The sequence below is a fragment of the Carettochelys insculpta genome, chromosome 1 (genome assembly GCF_033958435.1).
Source record: "Carettochelys insculpta isolate YL-2023 chromosome 1, ASM3395843v1, whole genome shotgun sequence".
NCBI lineage: Eukaryota > Metazoa > Chordata > Testudines > Carettochelyidae > Carettochelys > Carettochelys insculpta.
Genome location: NC_134137.1, coordinates 90,631,058 through 90,649,639, shown reverse-complemented (window position 1 = coordinate 90,649,639; position 18,582 = coordinate 90,631,058). Strand labels below are relative to the sequence as shown.

Genomic DNA, 18,582 nt, shown 5'->3' with positions numbered 1-18,582 from the left:
CCAGATATTAAGGAGATACGTTTAATATAGATGATATAAGTTTAATAACAAAAAGGAATTTCATGAAAGAACTTCTGTGGAACACAGTAGGAATGTGTTCTGTGCAAAGACAAATTCTGGCTTTCTAAGCATCCTCTGTGCAGCAAGTACCACACAGAGATCTTAAAGGGACCTCCTTGACTTAGTTTGCTTCCAGTCATGGTAAGCCACAGATTGGGGCATGCTTTCAAGCGTGTGACTGCAAAAGCAGTTTCTGCACCTGTGCACACTGCAAGCAGGTGGGGGAGGCCTAGGGGCTGTGGCAGTAAGAGTTACTGCATCCTTCTCTACCCCACTTTGCCGGGGCATTGAGCCTTTCCCTTTCCCCAGGAACCCAGGGAAAGAAGCAGGTGTGACAGTACAGCTTGTGCTATTCAGGCTGCATGTTTCTCACAGTCACTGTGTGCTGCTCCTCACTGCTTTGCCAAGACAGGGAAAATTTCTCTCCCCACCCCACCCCAGGAGCCCAGGGAATGGAGGACAGGGGTTGGTTTAAGCCTGGCAAAGCAGCTCGTGCCTTTGTCCTTGTGGCTGTGTGTGGCTCTCGCAGTTGCTGCTGAGTACCACACACACACACACACACAGCCCTTGGCTGAGACCATGAAAGTTTCTCTTCTCACAGGCACCTGGAGAGGGTCGGAGGGGGTGGTCCATTCATGGCGGAGCAGCTTGTGCTGTAATCATAGTTTAATGCTCCTTCCCTTGTTTCCTCTAGGTTGCAAAGAGAGAGATGAGCCTCCTTAGAGCAACAAACATTGACAAAGAATGGATGCTGGCCAAAGGAGGCCGGAAGACTGGCCGGTATGCCGCACCACTCTGTTGTACCATGCTGCCAGATCCCTTACTGCTGGCTTGGCGTGGAACGGTGTCTTATCAAGGAGGTTGGCTGAAGGCAGCCCTCCCCAAGAACCTCATGAGAAGAATTTAAGAGTACCTGTCCCACAGCTCTATGGTGGTGTGCAGGGAGGGTTAGTGCTCCATCCCTGGACACATTAACAAGTTGTTCCAGGGGCTCCAAGCTGCGTAGGTACAGTGCCTGCCTCAGATGACACCCAATTGCCTTAACCCACTGGCAGCATAATTAAAAGTAAGAACTCATGAGAGGTGCCTTCCCCACCATCAGATCTGGCTCTAACATGTTCTTGGAGAAGAGGATGAGATCCAGATGTAATGCTGACAGACCTGGGTTGCCAGCACCAGGGATAGAACCATGAGCATAGGGGCTAAAGCCCTGCACTCTACCATGTAAGGTAAAGGCCAGCTGGCTCTCAGCCAAGGCTGTAGAGTAGAGACTTCACTCACCCCCAGATGAGGTCTCAGTGCCTCTGGGTACTACACAAAGTTAAAAATATCTCCTGGCTATTGGTTAGAATAGCTTCTCCATTCACTTGCTGACCATTGTTATACCCCTCCTATTCTTCATCCCCCATGTTTTCCCTTTTTTTCCAGAGGCTTCCTGAGGAATCTCTTGGGAGGTATCCCTGCACTCTTTGGGAACAGGGGGTTAAGTCATCCCACTTCTCCCTCCCCCACAATCCCATGAAGCTGCTCACAGAAGCAGCATGTTTGTGGTGATGACCCAGAATGAGCGTTTGGTTCCTTGGTCTTCTGGTATGCCTGTCAGAACTCCTTTATTTTCAATGTGGCATAGCTGGGCATCCCCGGTGTATCCTTTTCCCACCATACCCTGTGAGAGCTTGGTGTAGATGTCAGTGTTTCTTTTACTGCTTCACAGTTTTGTGAGCACAGCTTCACTTCCCTGCCATAGAGCAATAAGGTCCTGGATTTCCTGCATGCTCTATACTGGAGCTCATCTGTGACCCTGGGAATTCATGGCCAGATGTGCTGCAGGGGTTTGATGCCTGCTCCACTCGCCATGCTCACCCATCAGAAAATGAAATTCAATTTTTCTCAGGCTGTTTGCTGCGCATATGGGCTACCTCTGCACTAGCAAGTACATTCACAATTCAGTCAGAAGACCAAGTTCTTTCGAAAGAACCCTTGGAGCGTCTACACTGACACGGCGCTCTTTCGAAATTAACTTCGAACGTACTCCCCTGTTCTTTCGAAGTTGGTCCTCCGCTCCCGGGCTGGGAAAAGCGCCCTCCTTCAAAAGGTTGTTTTGAAAGAGAGCAAGTGTAGATGCTCCATGGCCGGCTTTTTCGAAAGAGCGGGTCCTCCATGGCTGCGATCAACTGGCAGGCGGCAGCACCGCTCACAGCACAAGCAGAGCTCTATGGATCCAGTGTCTGGCCATGTTTCAGGATACAGGCTCCCAGAAGCCCTCAGGCAGGAAGCTGAGAGCGTGCAGGCAGCAGGGAGCCCACGCTGCTGCTCAGCTCACTGCCAGCCACGACGCCCCAGGGGAAGCCACACCACCTCCGGCAGCATGGCCAGCAGCTGGGACTCCCATCCATCCCAGGGGCCATGCAGGGACCAGGGGAGTCCTCCCAGGAGGGGAGCCAGCCCCTCAAGTGCCAGGCCCCCTCCTGAACCGACGCTGAGCTGCAGGACCTCCTCGCCCTGTGGGAAGACAAGGAGCTCCTGCAGCAGACGGGGGGTCTGGTGCCAGAACACTGCAGCATTCGCGCTCCTGGCCAAGGGCCTCACCAGCTCAGGTCACCCCACCTGGACCCCAGACCAGGTGAAGTCGAAGGTCAAGGAGCTTGGGCAGGGCTACTGCCAGGCTCGGGACACGGCTGGGTGGTCAGGGGCAGCGCCCACCAGCTGCTCCTACTTTAAAGAACAGGACTGCCTCCTTCCGCCCAAGGAGGCGGGACCCCGGCTGTGTTCCTGGACACCACCAACCCCCCCGACCGAGCTGGAGCTGAAGGAGATGGGGACCAAGGGGGGAGGACCGCCCTGGACCACTGGGCATCTGCAGCCCCCTCCCCAGATCCAGGCCAGCAGCAATGATGAGGGCAGGAGCAAGCGAGGCCTCATTATCAATGGCCCATCCAGCCTGGCCCCCTCCGATTGCACCTCACCTGAGTTCCTGGAGGGACCCACAGGTATGTACCATGCACGCTGGTGGCCAAGGGGCTGGGGGAGGGGGCCCGCAGTCCCGCCCAGAGCAGCTGCAACCCACCCACAGGGACATCAACCCCAAGACACAGGCAGGCCAGACGTCCTCACCACCGCAGCCCCAGAGGGCTGATGTGTGGCACCCAGTACCATGCGGGCCAGACAGCACCATGGGATGCCAGGCCGCAGAGGGACAGAGGGTGGCAGAGGGGAGATAATGCTCCTACAACCCAGACGGGGAACCCTGGATGTGGTCCGTGCAGGGCCCCCAGGATGGGGTGGGAGGGATGGGGGGAGTTCAAGGGGTCCCTCACTGGAACTAATGGCCCGTTCTTCTCCCCTTATGTCTCCACAGCTCTAGCAGCCAGCAGCCGGACCAGCCCCCCTGTGGGCCCGGGGAGCCCAGTGACTGAGGGTGAGGGGGAGCAGCCCAGGCCTCGGAATGGGACGGCGTGGGGACGCCACCGGTCCCTCAGCTGGTGCCTCCAGGCTGGGGAGGAGGAGGCAGGGGACATGGCCCACACGGCTGCCCTGAAGGAGCTGAGAGGCATTGTGCAGGAGTGCCTTGCCATGGAGCGGCAGGCATGGGACCAGGTGGTGTCCAACCTGGAAGCCCTCACCCAGGCTGTGGTCGACCACCTGGCCCCTGCCACTGCTCCATCATGGGTCACTCCCGCACACACGCCCTCTGTCACCACCCCCCCACCGTTACCCGTGGCCCCATAGTCCACGCGTCCCCTCTCCTCCCTCCCAGCATTCCCCCCTGCCCCAATCCTCCATCCTGCTGCCTCCCCCACAACAGCCCACCCCAAAAGGAGGCTGACCTCGGGGCCCTGCTCCCTCCCCACCTCCCCCCGGCCAGCCTCCTCTGCCTGGCCCACAGCCTGCTGGTCAGGGCTGGCCAGCTGGAGGCCGAGCCAGCCCCCCCTACCCCCCGTGCTGAGCGTAACACAGTCGTGGGAACTGTGCCTGAGCCATATCCCTACCTCCCCGGTCGTCGAGCTCTGTGGAGGGGTGAGGCCCCCCCACTCCGGCTCTCTGTTCACCTTCCCCTTCCACATGTAAATGCCCCCCCCCCCAGTTCCCCGTTCACTGTCCCTTCCCCCACACACACATGTAAATAGTTCTCCCCCGTCACCCTCCCCCACACATGTAAATAGTCCCCCCAAAATGAGGGGCACATTTCTGTAAAGTAAATAGTTTATTTTTATGGTTTACCCTGTGTCACCTGTGCATGTGTGCTGGTGGTTGTGCATGTGTGTGCAGGGTGCGGGGGCGGGGGGGTCACCATGGCCCCTGCTCAAAGGCCTGGCAAAGGGCCTCCCATACACGCACCCCATCCTGCTGGGCCTGGTGGTATGGGGTGGCAGAGGGCTGTTCATAACCGCGCCCCGCCTCGGCAGCCCACCCCTGCATATAGGGCTCATGTTTCACCTCCACCAGGTCATGGAGGGTGCAGCAGGCCCCCAACCACCGCCGGGCTGTTAGGGAGGTCCACCTCCAGCCTGGTGAAGAGGTAGCTAAAATGCCCCTTGAGGCAGCCAAACGCCCACTCAATAGTGTTCCAGGCGCGGTTCAGCCACTTATTAAAAAGGTCCTGGCTCGGCTGTGTGTGCCCAGTGTATGGCCGCATCAGCCAGGCCTGCAGGAGGTAGGCCATGTCTGCCACGATGCAGGGTGGCATCGTAGTGTCCTCCATGGGGAGCTCCCACCAGGGGATGATGGTCCACTCAGCCATGCGATGTCCCAGCCCTGAGGTCCTGAAGACTCTTGCGTCGTGTGCATAGCTGGACCAGCCCATGCAGATGTCCTGGAACCGGCCATTAGCATCGAGCAGGGCCTGCAGAACCGCCGAGAGGTAGCCCTTGCAATTCACATAGGCCCTGCAGCTGTGCTCCAGGGCCCAGATGGTGATATGGGTGCTATCCAGAGCCCCGAAGCAGTTGGGGAAGTCCAGTTCCTGGAATCCCCAGATGGTGTCGTCCAGGTCCCCGACACAAACCAGCTGTCTCGGGAGCACCTTGTTGATCGCTCGGATGACCTGCAGGGCAGAGAGGGGCACACTCGTGAGCATGGGGTGGGGTGTGGCTTGCCTGCCCATGCGTGTCCCCATCCCCGCCCCTGTCCCCAGGGTGCCCACCCTTCTCCCAACGGTGCACCTCACCAGGCCACCCAGAGCCAGTGCAGCTCAGTGGCCACAACTGCAGCCAGTGTGCTGGCCATGGCTGTGATAGAGTGCGGCTGCTGCTCAGGGTCCACGGGGACCCGGTATGCCTCCTCCAGTCTCTCTCTCTCTCTTTCTGCCTGGGGACAGGGTTGCTGACCCTCGGCATTTGCAGGCTGAGGCACATGTGCAGGGGGCTTTAAGGGGACAGTGGGCAGCGGCTCCGAAAGGGCTCATCTGCCATGCGATCCTGCCTGTGGCAAGTCCTGCCCCTGCTCTTTTGAAAGCACTCCCTTGTATGTGTGGACACGCTCTTTCAAAATTGTGCTGGAAGCCTTTCAAAAGAATGGACCAAACCTTTGGTCCCCGGTGGTGTGTGTGGATGCCCCGTTTTCAAAGGCCATCTTTCGATGTTCTTTTTCAAAGAAGTTCTTTTGAAACAGAAGTGTAGTGTGGACGCAGCCGTGGAGAGCAGCAGAGCTGAAAGAGGTGGCCAGAGTGGTCACATTGGGATACTGTGGCCCAGGAGGCCAAGAACATCACATTTCACAAAGCTCCATCTGCGCTACCCTGAGGTTGACCGCAAGAGCAAATTTGGCATTACTCCTCATGAAAAGCAGGAGCACAAAAGTCAACCTTAGGCATCCTTATGGTTGGCAAAACAGCCCTGGTAATGTGGATAGATTGTTTAGAAAATTGACCTCTGTCACCTAATTTCGACCTAATCTTCTAGTATAGATCAGGCTTTGCTTCTAATAATCCTGGGCCTATAAAGGGAGAATTAATATTTTATTCTGCATGGCTTTCTGGCTCTCCTCCATGGACAATGAAGAATTAAGATGTCTTTTCATGTTCTTTCAACCAGATCAGAGGGAACGCTGGCAGTAAGGAGGGTTGTCATCCAGTTGTATTTGTGGAGGATTGGCAGGACAAGAGAGCAGCTGGGATGCTTGGAAAGCAAAACTGAGCTGGAAGGCAGAAGGGAGAGGGGAGTGGCATGAGAGCATAAGTGACTGTGCTGTGAAAAGGGAGTGATTAGGCTACGGAAGTTCATATGGGGGTGGGGGTGGTAATTGACTTGCTCTAGCCAGGTCTTATATGTCCCATAGAGGCCAGCTGCTGAAAACAATGCTAGAGGGTTGAATAACTGTTTTTCTGTCTTTTTCTCCTTTCATGAATATAGTCAACATTGTTTTCCCAGCACGCAGTAGTACCTCACAGTTATGAACATCTCAGTTATGGGGCATGTTCACAACTGGAACGTGTTTGTAACTCTGAACAAAATGTTATGGTTGTGCTTTCAAAGGTTAAAAACAACTGTTGACTTCGTACAGCTTTGCAACTTCACTATGCAGGATAAAATCCAGCTTTTAACCATCTTCATTTAAATAAAATAAGGACAGAAACAGTTTCCTTACCTGATCAAAACTTTTTATTGAAATTTTCCCTTTATTTTTCTAGTAGTTTGCCTTTACTACAGTCCTGTATTTTCTATTTGGGGAAGAGATATGGGGAGATCTCTGAGGTTTCCTGACTGTGTACGTTCAGGTCCAAATGACACATGCGTTGTAGGTCAGTTTGTAGGTCTGGTGTTCCTAACTCTGAGGTTCTCCTGAGTTACTGACACAGAAACTGTGAGAACAGTAAAATGCATTCTAATCACACTGATCAGCTTTTGAATGAATCTTTTGACTTTGGTCTAGGCTGCTGTACCTCAGAAGAAGCTGCACAATCTCTAAAGAGAAGAGTTTATAAGTTAAGGCTCTATATAGAAGGGTCTGCGACCTGTGGTCCAGATCCACCTGTGGCTCTTTAAGGACTTCCTTGTGGCTTCCAGTGCTGTAATTGCAAAGTTTAAAACAAAAAACAAAGAAAACCTCCTGATTATTTTTAATATTTCAGTGAACATCTAAAAGCCCAAAAATGAACAACTCATATCCAAATAACTAATCGCGAAAAATGGTATAACTCCCCCTTTAATATGTGCAGTGCATTGTGGGATATCTGCATGTGCTGTTCTTAAAATAGGGGTGTGAGCAGTTCCCACTGATGGCAGGATGGCCCAGCGTAGGGGCCTGGGGTGTGGGTGTTCAGCCCCCACCCTAGAGGCTGAAGGATAAGTTTGGGGTGTGGCCCCCAAGAATCTAGTTTCCCCTGCAGCAGGAGAGGGGTTCCAGGAGGGGGCTCCCCCTTTGTACCTGGGGGAGGATTATGACACTCTACCCTCCGGTGGCTGACTGGTTGGTAGCTCTGGCTAGGGCCCTACTTCCTCAGAGCCAGCTCCTGCCTCTTGGCTGGTCAGCCCTGAACTGGGCTGGTTTCCCTCCTTTTATACTCCTCCATGCCTGACACTGGCTGCAGGTGAACCAGGGTGGGACTGATTGGGCAAATAGGCTCTGTTTAACCCCCACCCTGCCTGGCCTTCCTCTCACACCCTTACAAGGGGTTGCAAAAAGTAAAGCTTGATGTTATTTATTAAGGACCGTCTCGTATTCACATGCACTGTGGCTCTTGAATTACTGAGTTTTCTACCAAATGCAAAAACACCGCTCTGCTTGCACTTTTGGTTGCTGACCCCTGATTCAGTACAACCTCAGAGTTATGAGCCCCAGATTTATGAACTGGTAGGTCAGCCACACACCTCATTTGGAATCACATACGCACAAGCAGCCAGCAGCAGACACAACAACAATGCAAATATAGCACAGTGCTTTGATAAATGTAAATAACTAAAGCCAAAGGGTAGGTTTAAAAAAAAAAAAAAAAAGATTTGCCAAGCTAAGGAAACTGCTTTTTTTCTCATTTCATTTAAGATGGTTAAAAGCAGCATTTTTCTTCCACACCGAAAATTTCCAAAACAGTATCAAGTCAATGTTTGGTAGTAAACTTTTGGAAGAATAATCAAAATGTTCTGTTCAGGGTTACAAACATTTCAGAGCTACAAATAACCTCCATTCCCAAGGTGTTCATTATTCTGAGCTTCTATTGCATATGATTGATCACTTTTCTGCCATATGGATTATATTTGGCAGATACCATCCGTCTGGCATAAAATAATTCACAGATCGGCATGTTCCGATTTTCTACTATCAAATTCCCTCTTTGTTGTTTTAGTATTAGTGTGCATTATCAAGTGCCTCGTATATTTGACACTTAGAAAAGGAAAGCTGCAAATAAGTGTTCCTTTGGGTGGAAAATGTAGAGACAAGTTATTTATTACTCAACTATATTTATTATACAACCATCCCTCTTGCTGTCTTCTGTCTGCTTTAGGTGCCAAACTGTCTGATAGTTCATCTATTTTCCATTCTTCACTTTTAAAAAAGATCTCAGCTGTTCAGAGTTACAGGGTAGGCTCCTCAGTTCCAGTGCAACTGCGTGAAAATAATCTTCAGAACCTCTTTTTAGCCCAGAACCCAGACCACTTCAATAACCCCAGTATTCTGAGATTACATTATTACGGTGAACCGGAATTGCCAAAATCTTCTCTTGGTGGAGACAGCAGTGTTGTACACCGATGAATAGTACCTATAGGGAAAGTTAAAGTTCAGTTCACAAGACTAACTCTTTAATAATCAGTGAAACAAAAAGAAAAAGGAGATAGAATTTTGTTCCCTTCCTCACCATTAACATAGTACCATAATCCCTGCGAGTGCTGTATTATTAGCCACATATTTCACAGATGGGGATTCAGGCCCAGATCCCCAATGTATTTAGTTCCTAACTCCCACTGAAATCACTGAAAGACTGATGCCTAAATACCTCTGAGGATCTGGGCCAGTGAGACTAAGGACCCAATTTTCAAAGATATGTTGGTGCTCATTGGGATTTTCAAACGCTTCTTGATGCCTGGCTCCTAGTTGTACCCTCTGGCGTTTTAGAAAGGTCCCACTCCTGCCTGTTTGGATCTTTGAAATATTTGGCCCCAAGTGATTTGCCTACAGTCCTGCAGGAAGCTTGTGACAGAGCATGGACTTGAAGCCAGGCCTTCTGAATCCTATGCTCACATCCAATCACAAGTCCAACTGATCTCTTTGTTTGAGGATAAAATTTCTGTGCGAGGCCTATACCTGAAGTGCTGAAGAGGAGGTGTGCAGAGACAGTGATACAGTGAGTGGAGCAGACATGCACAAGCTCCTGTGCACCACATTTATGCCTCAAAAAAGTGTGCACAGCAATCCTCCCTCGGCGAGTGTGGAAAATGCTAAGGAAGTAACCAAGTAATCTGTCTTTGCCTGACTCCGGTGATCGGAGAACCCTGTGCATGTGGCATATAAGCTGCTTTCGTACCCATATAATGTATGTTCTTCTAAACCAGGAGGGGGTTCTCTACTCTCCCGTATCATGACTCTATTTTATAACAGGACAAAAGTTTGAGGGTCTGTTCCCGTCTACCCATAAGGACGGGGCAGATAATCACAACCCCTGAATTGCAAAGCCATATGCTAACTCATGTTTTGTTGAGCTTCCAGTTTCTTCCTCTCAGTTCTTGTCATCTCAAACTGCATGATGAATTACTCTTTAAACATTAATGAATGGCTCAGCGATTATTTCCTCAAGCATTATCTTCTGTGTGCCTTAAAAAAGCAAGCCATTGGCCAAAGAATACAGAAAAATTCTGTTTTGTCTCAGCCATGAAGATTTTACAACTCCCTGTTATATTCAATAAACAGCAACTTTTCCAACAAACATTAAAAAATGGATTAGATGAAGAAAATCTGTTGTTGAGAACAAACTTTCATTTTTCCAAAGGATGAACTAGGTAAACTAAGATGTCTTTTTCATGCGATTATGTTATGAGATACTCACATTGACTGTATTCTTCTGTAGTATGTTGTCTGAACTAATAAGCAGCTTATGCATTTAGCAGATATTTCTGATTTAAGACTAACGAGGAACCTTATGTGCTGGTTGATGGTCTTTCCCAGGAGTCAGTGCACTGGTAGTGTAATCAAGAGTTCATATCTCAGCTCTGTGCTGTACATCAGAAGAAAATCGTTGAACCATCCATTAGTATCAGGACTTGGAATCCAGTCTCGGAAATCAAGCAGACTAATGAAATATTTAAGTTGCTAAAATATTTAACCCTATGAACTCCAACTTTAGTTGCTGTTATTAAACACTAGTTGTCGGAGATCGTGATGTTGCTATACGCAGTGGTATTATGTTGATTTATGCTAGCTGAAGATCTGTCCTTCATTGTTTTCAGACAAACATATTACTCCTTTAGGCTTGGCTCAAGAAAGAGATTTTTTTTAACTTATTTTTTCCAATTCAGTTTAAGGAAATGCCTGCAGGAAAGTTAATTCTTCTAGTAAAGTTTTAAATTATCAAAAAATGCTGGGAAAAGGTCAAAAATGGGAAAAAATATGTTAGTCCATGATGACTTCTTTTAGACATTGTGTACTTTAAACAAGAGAAGTATATTACTCCAATTTTTCATGTCAATTGCACCAAAGCATAATACAACTGAAGTACAAATTCACACAGTTGAAGAGTCTTCTAGTTAATGGTAACCTTATGCTAGCAAGCTGTTGTGCACTTGACAAGCACACATACCAATTTTACTGTCAGACAAGTGGCTTGCAATGGACTCAAACTAATATGTGAAGACTAAATTGTTTTTGGAAAGCTGTCAAACACAGTAAAATGATAAATCTATGAAACCATTTTAAGATACTTTGTCAGTCTAAGTGTTAAAGCTAGAAATGAATCAAGAATTTTTTTGCTGTTTGGCATCACTGAAAAAAATTAATTTATATTTTATAGCTCCTGTAAAAATGTAGGATAATTATTTTGAAGATCTGTGACTAACTTATTTTTCTGTTGCTTATGTGAGGAATCTCTTTGAAGCCAATGAGAGTATTTGTATGAGTAAGGCAAGTGAAATTTGGCCCACAAGCTTAATGTCAGAACAGGGTTAAAGCAATAATAATAATAATAATAAATCTATTAGCAAATTTTGAGCAAAATAGCATTTGAATTTCCTGTAGCAAGATACATGTATCCTAATCCACATAGGAAATGGACTACCAGTTCTAAAATTGCAGAACTTGTCAGTCACCCTCAGTTCCTCTTCCGCCAGCTCAAATGTCTATTAAAATGTTTGGTAACAGAAGAAGGGCTATTCCTTTTTTTTTTTTTTTTTTTTTTTTTTTTTTTGTCAAATGACACAGCAGTTTGTCTCATTTGGGTGGGGTGAATGGAGCCCACAAGACAAAGTGTGTTATTATGGAGTGTGGGTTCATTAGCTAGTTTAAAGTCTCAAAACTATCATCATTTATATATATAAAGGAAGACATGTGACTGACCATGAAACACTTCTTACCAGTCTGGAAAGCAAAGCATAAGCAATGAATGATCTGTAAGTCATAAATCAATTATTTGGCTACATACATGGGTGAGTGAAAAAAACCATGGAATGAGCACAAGTTTTAATATTCTGACAATTATAAACAGTTCTATGTTTTTCTTTTCCTGTTAAGTGCATATGGGGTTACGGAAGCAGAATATTCATAAAACATCTGGTGTTCAGATTGATGCTCTAATCAATGTGCGGTCTTTTTTTATATTGTGGGGAATATGTGTTCAAGACATTTAACTGAGAAGTAAAATTCCCACTGATTTCAATGGCAACAAGATCTGGCCTAAACAGCAGTATTCACACTACAGAAAAGGAGTACAAGCTTCTTTTTAGTCTCATTGTTCATTTGTTAATATGCTTCTGTGCTGCTGCTGAGCTACAGAGTGGGTATTGGTTTGAGAAAATGCAAACTCATCCACACTGCCCCATATGTTAACCAACTCTGATCATGATTGTCGTGCCACGGATGGTTTCCTCCCCGCAGATGATGGCGGGTGAGCCGGGCGCGGGGGCCCTCGGTTTCTCGGGGCAGGGGGACCCAACCACCCGCCCGAGCAGGAGAGGAGCACGGTCGTCAATGGGGACAATGCAAGTGCACGAGGTCCCGCCTAAAATCACCCAGGGGGAAGGAGCCCGCACAGGGAGAAGAAGAGGGAGAGCGAGAGCGAGAGAGTGTTGAGCAAACAATAAAACTATCTTTATTAAATTTGCAACTATCTATTACCAACAACTATCTGTACTATACTATACTATACTAATTATACTATACTATGGTATAATATGTACATATATACGAATATACATTGATTAAGGAAAAAAGGTAACTGGGAGCGCTACTCCCCACCTTTATCCCTGGAGCCGGGTTGCTAATCTGGCCCCGGCTGGTGCCCGGTATTCGGTCCAACACCAACCCGGGTGTCCTTTATGGCTTGCTCCCCAGGTCACAGAGATAGCATGAGAATGGAACAACAAAGTTAGGGCGCAGTAATTAATATTTTACTTATATATTATACTTCAATCTGAGTATTAATTAACTATGTTAATTAACTATCTTACTACTAGCAATCCTAACTAACAACTAAGACTAACAATACTATCTAATAATTAAACATATTTAGTATGTACATTAGTGTTTACATTTGTATTACAAGAAAAACCCAGCCTGGGCCTTTAGTCCCGGCCCTGTGTAAAGTTAGGTGAAAGATTACTTGTTTGATAAGTTACTAAATAAGGTAAAGAGTCAAGTCTGGTAGTCGTTATCAAGGTGGGTGGTCACATCCGGTGGTTGTCACGTACAGGTAGGTGTAGTAATTGGTAGTGAAAAAGCCAATGATAAAAGGTCAATCAAGATGGCGGCGATGATGTTAACGCAAGCAAGATGGTAATGCCGCAGGTGTGGTGGCGACCTCAGGGTTCAGTGGCTGGGTACGCAGTACCTGCCGCCTGGCGGCGACAGGCCAGTTCGCCACCCAGCCACGTCCCCGCTGAGGCCGCTTGCCGCTTGAGTGCTCTGGTAGCTGGGGCTGGTGAGCACCGCAGATGATGCAGCGGCGCTGCGATGTTCCTGCCTCTCTTCACCTTGCGGCTAGCCTCGGGGTTCAGCAGATGCTGACCGGCAGCCACACTCCCCCGTGCGGAGTCACAGGGTCCTTGCCTGTGAAACTCCAGGGCCCCAGAATGGTATGAGGCACCTGCTTATACACAAAAGGTTCATACAAGATTCATAAGATGATTTGAATATTCATGATTTTACCTGTGGTTCTCAACCAGGTCCTCCGGGCCGTGGAAGTCTCTAGAAACTCCCACCTGTGCCCAATCACAGGCCTGGATTTTTGAACCTTCATCATGAATTATTCATGAGTTCAGGTTACCGGGGAAAGCAACTGACTTAGAATGACCATTGCAGGGGGCCGCTAAATGGCAGCCTATGTGAATTTAGATTTTTCATGTGCCTGCATTGATGTTTAATGGCCAAAGGCTTGCCTCCCCTGACCCATGGGGGTGATAATGCCTAAGGGATAGATGGAAAAATCCCTGACAATGATGACTAGCCAATGGTCAGATAACAGTCCAGGCCCAGATTCCGAAAAGTGTTTGACACCTAAAATTCAGGGCTTCAATTCAGCTGAAGCTGTTCCAGTGAAAAGTTTCAGTAACTTTGCTCACACACACGTGGAGATTTCATAGCATGTTGCTAGCAGCATGTAGGGCTCCAGGAAATACTCTTTGGCTGTGTCTACACTACAAACTAACTTCCAAGTTGCATACTTCCAAGTAAGCAACTTCGAAGTAGAGCGTCCACACACAAAATGCACCCTCCCTTACTTCGAAGTAGGCTTTCCCCTACTTCAAAGTTAAACGTCTACACACAATTAGTCCCTACTTTGAAGTAAGGGGCCAGGAAACGATGTAGGCATGGGGTTGCATGGCCAACAAGCCCTTCTGGGCTTGCAGCCAGCCGACTCTCTTAGAGGGCCCCTCCCATCACCCACAGCCTGCACGTGCTCAAGGCTGACAGGCTGAAGACAGACGCAGCACATACACAGGGGAACAGATGGAGACCAGGCCAGGTCCCTCCCTCACCAAGGATGATGCCCTCACAATCCCAATCAGCCTGTTGGCCATGCTGCTCACCATGCAGCACCAGCAGCACTGGCGGCTCACTCACCTGGGATCCAGCCTTGAGGCCCTTGCCACCCTCATGCTACCCCTATCATCCTGGGTCTGGGGTCCCCTGCGGGGCAGTGGCAGGATGGGACCATGGGGAGGTAGGGCTGGGGTGGGGGTGCCACAGGCTCTGCCTCCACGGGGCGTGCAGGAGGGGCCACAGAGGCTGGGCCAGGTGTGCCCACCTCGGTCAGTAGCCACCAGGCCAGCTCGAGGCACTCAGTGGGCGACAGGTCCACCACGCGTTGGGCAGCTGCTGGGGGGGCAGCTGCTGGAGAGGCAGCTGCGGGAGGGCAGCTGTGGGAAGGGCAGCCACTGGAGAGGCTGGTGAGGGGGCAGGAGGCTGGGCAAGGCAGGCAGCCAGGCCTGGAGCAAGGCATCCATGCTGTTGGCCAGCCTCGCCCACATGTCCCACTCCATCGCCAGCCATTCCCACAGTACCCTGGTCAGCTCCTGCACAACCGCCCAGTTGGTGGCCACCTCCTCATCCCTCCACCACTATCTCTGAGGGGCCCGGCCACAGCCATGGGGGGACGCAGGCTGGGGCAATTGGGCGGCCTCCCGGCCTTCTTCAACCATGGCCCACTCAGGTCTGCAAGGTTGGCCGACTGGCAAGGAACCTGTGGAGACAGGAGGGGACAAGGGGATGGACTGTGAGTGCTGGCTCCTGACCTGGGGGGATGCTGGATCTCCCGCTCCCCTTCCCCCTGCCCCACTTCCCTGCCACCCGATGGCCCATGGGATCCCAAATGCCCTGGGTTTCCCGCCTGGTGAGGATCAGCCTGTGCTCTCCCCATCCCCCATCCTCAGGTGTGTGGACTGTGGGGATATTCTGGGAGGGGTCCTGTCCCATCCCTTGTGATGTCCCACTTGCCCTGAACATACCAGCTGTGACCTCCTGGGGCTGGGGTGAGGCCCAGCTCAATGATGCCCGGCTCGGTGTTCTGGAGGGGAGGGTGATAAAGAGGGTCCCGTCACTGGAGTCCTCATCATTGCCCTCGGTCTCGGTGGGCTGGTCTCTGCGCGGGGGCTGGTGGTGCCGGAGGGGCCCGCCTCCTCATCACTGTCTATGGAGAGGGACCATAGATGTCCACCACGTGCTCTGGGCTGGCCATCTCCCTCAGCCTCAGGAGCCTGTACAGCTCCTGTTAGTGGGGGAAGTGCACACATCATGCCCCTGACCAACTGGCAGCATCATGGGCCTTGATATATATCTGGCTCAGCTCCTTCACTTTGATACAGATGCTGCTACCGGGGTGGTCAGGGTGTCCTTGGGCAGCAAGACCACTGGCCAGCTGGTTGAAGGTACTACCCAAATGTCAATGAAATCAATGGGATTTAAGCAGGGCTTAAGTTCTCAAAGGGTGTGTGTACACTGCAAACTAACTTTGAAATTAACTTTGAAGTAAGGGGCTAGTTCAAAGTAGCCTGCAGAGTGTCTACACACTCTTTTCCTTACTTCGAAGTAAGGGAGGATAACTTTGAAGTCACTACTTCATTCCTGGGAATGGAGTAGTGTCTTACTTTGAAACACTCTGTACCTTTGTCATTATGGGCCTTAGTTGCTATCCTCATTCAGTCTCTAGTATCTTTGCTGATAACATTAAAAGGGGGCAAATTGCCAAAGGAGCTCAGGACAACAGCCCCTATATTTTTCAATGGGATGGTAAAACCAGGAGGCACAGTTTGCCAAATGAGCAATAACCTACTAGCATCAGAATAGGAAACTGACTTTTCACCTTCAAAAGCTTGACTTGTTTCCAGGGTACTCAAGAAATAAGAGCTACGTTTTCAGAAGCTAAACCTACCAATTGCCTTGGAGACCAATGAAGCTGTCCAGGGCACTAAGTACCAATGTCACCTCCATGGGGAGATAGTTTTCCATCCAGGTGCAGAATAAATTTGATGCACACCTCCAGTAGAAACAAAACACTTGGCTGTGGGCGCTCTGTTAGTCAGCAGGCTGGCATTGGAATCTCTCCTGAGAAGCTGCACAAGCACCCAGCTTACAGGGAACACAGCTGAGTACTTCTAAAATGCTCTTTCTGTGTGTGGGAGCTGAGCCTTTCTGAAAATCTAGCCCCTGTGGTGCGGCTTGTTATTACCTGGATAACTGTCCATTAGGAAAAGAAATCTTCCGAGAAGAAAGAGTATTTTGAGCTCAGTTACAAAGCACATGAGACAAAAGCTTTCACTTCATTTTCATAGACAGCATCAAATGTAGGGATACCTGTGCCACTCCTGAGGCCAAACAATATGTTCTTTTAATCCAATGCCTTCTATGCAAGCATCCATTTATGCAACTTGTATTTAAGTTACAAATGCATGAAACATAAAAAGAAGCCCAAGAATATTCAGTTTAATTTTCAAATCACGTCATTCTCAAATCATTCCCCATCAGTAATGTCTTGCTCAAAAGGCTGAACTTTTCTTCCTTAGTCACAGAATTTATATGTTAAAAGCATGTGTATAAAAAGCAATGGAAAACAACATGTTAATTTGTAAACACAAGTATCAACCTTGTACTCAGACCGCCAGGGGGTAGAAACAATTTATGACTATTCTGTCCAATCATAACTAAAAAACACAGCTCAAAATTCAAACATTCACCATCAATGCATAAAGTTTAAAAAAAAAAGACATCAATCAGATAAATGCAAGTAAATAAATTCAGGGAAATCACCATCTGCTCAGGAGCATAAAAGAGGCACAATTAGTTGAATTACTATTGCAAATTATGCTTTCACCTTAAAGTGCTAGTAGTGAGTGTTTTGGCTCTGTGTCAGTTTTAGCTCATTGATTATTGAAGTCAATGGGATTTTGTCTTTATTGACACTGAATGAGGACAGAAGTTACAAAGGGGGCTGGCCTGACAGTGTATAGTTTTATGTGCAACAAATTGCCTTTGCCTTTCCAGGACAAATGACCACGTAAGGAGCTGGAATGTATTTTTTCCCACCAGGTCTTTCATATTTTGTTTTTGTAATTACCGTTGTTTAAATGTATTTCTTTATTCTGTTCTTGCTTTGACAATCTGCAGATAAATTGCCGCTTTCTTTCCATCTTCCTTTCTAGGAGACAGAGCAAGGACTGTTCCAGGTTAAATCCAGCAGATGAATTTCACTCCAGCTCCTGCAACATGCTCCAGCATGTCCCCGCTCCAACCCCACTCCCACCCCCACCACAACAGGGAATGTGTTACTCCTCCCTTGGAGGGTGAGTAGATACAGAAGCACTGATGGATGGTCAGTACGGAGAGATAAGACCATAGTGCAGGTTTGCTGTGAAACCTTTAATTAATGTCACTCTTTACTTTTCTCATTTTCAGTCTCAGGAGTTTGGGAAATGCTGCGGAAATAGCGAATGAACTACAATGGCTGTCTTCAATACGTTCAGTGCATTGGACAAGGGAAGTGGACTCTATGCAGGCACATGTATGGAGCAAATAAATCCCCTTGGGACATCAAATACATTTACACATGTTGGAAAAGGTTATTGCAGGTGTATTTTTCAGCCTCCTGGTACTGCAGGAAACCAACAAGTGAATGGTAGGGCAGGTGACAAAGGCAACATCCTGACCTACCAGTGCTGTCACTGACTAATGAACAATAGCCTTGTGAGAGTACCCAGGGAGGGCAGAGACAAAGATTGCATGCTTGCAATCTGCAAAGTTATATGGTGGGTAATAACAAAGCACAACTTCTGTGTAAGTACGAGTGGCTAGATTCTCCATTGTCTTCCATCTTGTATAGTCGTTCCTCACCAGTACGAAATGTATGTGAAATACATAGGAGAGGGGAGGAGTCAGGGAGGTGTTTGAAATCCAAGCAGAACTTTTACTGACTTCTGTGCACCCAGGATTGAATCCTGAGTGATTTGGTACATATGTAAATAATTAGGCAAGCTGGAAGGCTGAGTAGATTCTGCAGTGAGTTACATGCATACATGCATGCTTACAGGATGTTTGCAAGTATTTCAACTCTAACTGTGCTCACGTAAACAAATGTAAGGCCTTTTAATTCAATCTCTCTGAAAACTGGGTAACACTAACCCTACAGATTTTCTCACATTAGGATTAGACTTTTATTTTTAAAAAAATCAGTGACCATTTTCATCTTCATTAGCAATGTTAGGAAAAGGTTTGTTTACTTCTAAACACACTCTAACACCCACAGTCACTTGTACGAGATCCTGTGCTGATTAAAAGAAAAGCCACGTAACTGTCTTCATATTGCAGGAAACCTTGTCACAGCTTTGCCTCACATACATATGAATGAAAAAATCCTATGTTTTGTAAATAAGCTGCCCAAAGTCTGGTGGAAAA

General features: G+C 48.3%; 1 long non-coding RNA gene across 1 annotated transcript; it reads left to right on the top strand.

The window, feature by feature from the left end:
* The first annotated feature begins 753 nt into the window (after window positions 1-753).
* On the top strand, window positions 754-17,705 carry LOC142010708 (uncharacterized). The gene is made up of 3 exons (XR_012644869.1): window positions 754-840; window positions 17,334-17,474; window positions 17,587-17,705. It is a non-coding gene; the product is annotated as an uncharacterized LOC142010708 (long non-coding RNA).
* The last annotated feature ends 877 nt before the right edge of the window (window positions 17,706-18,582 follow it).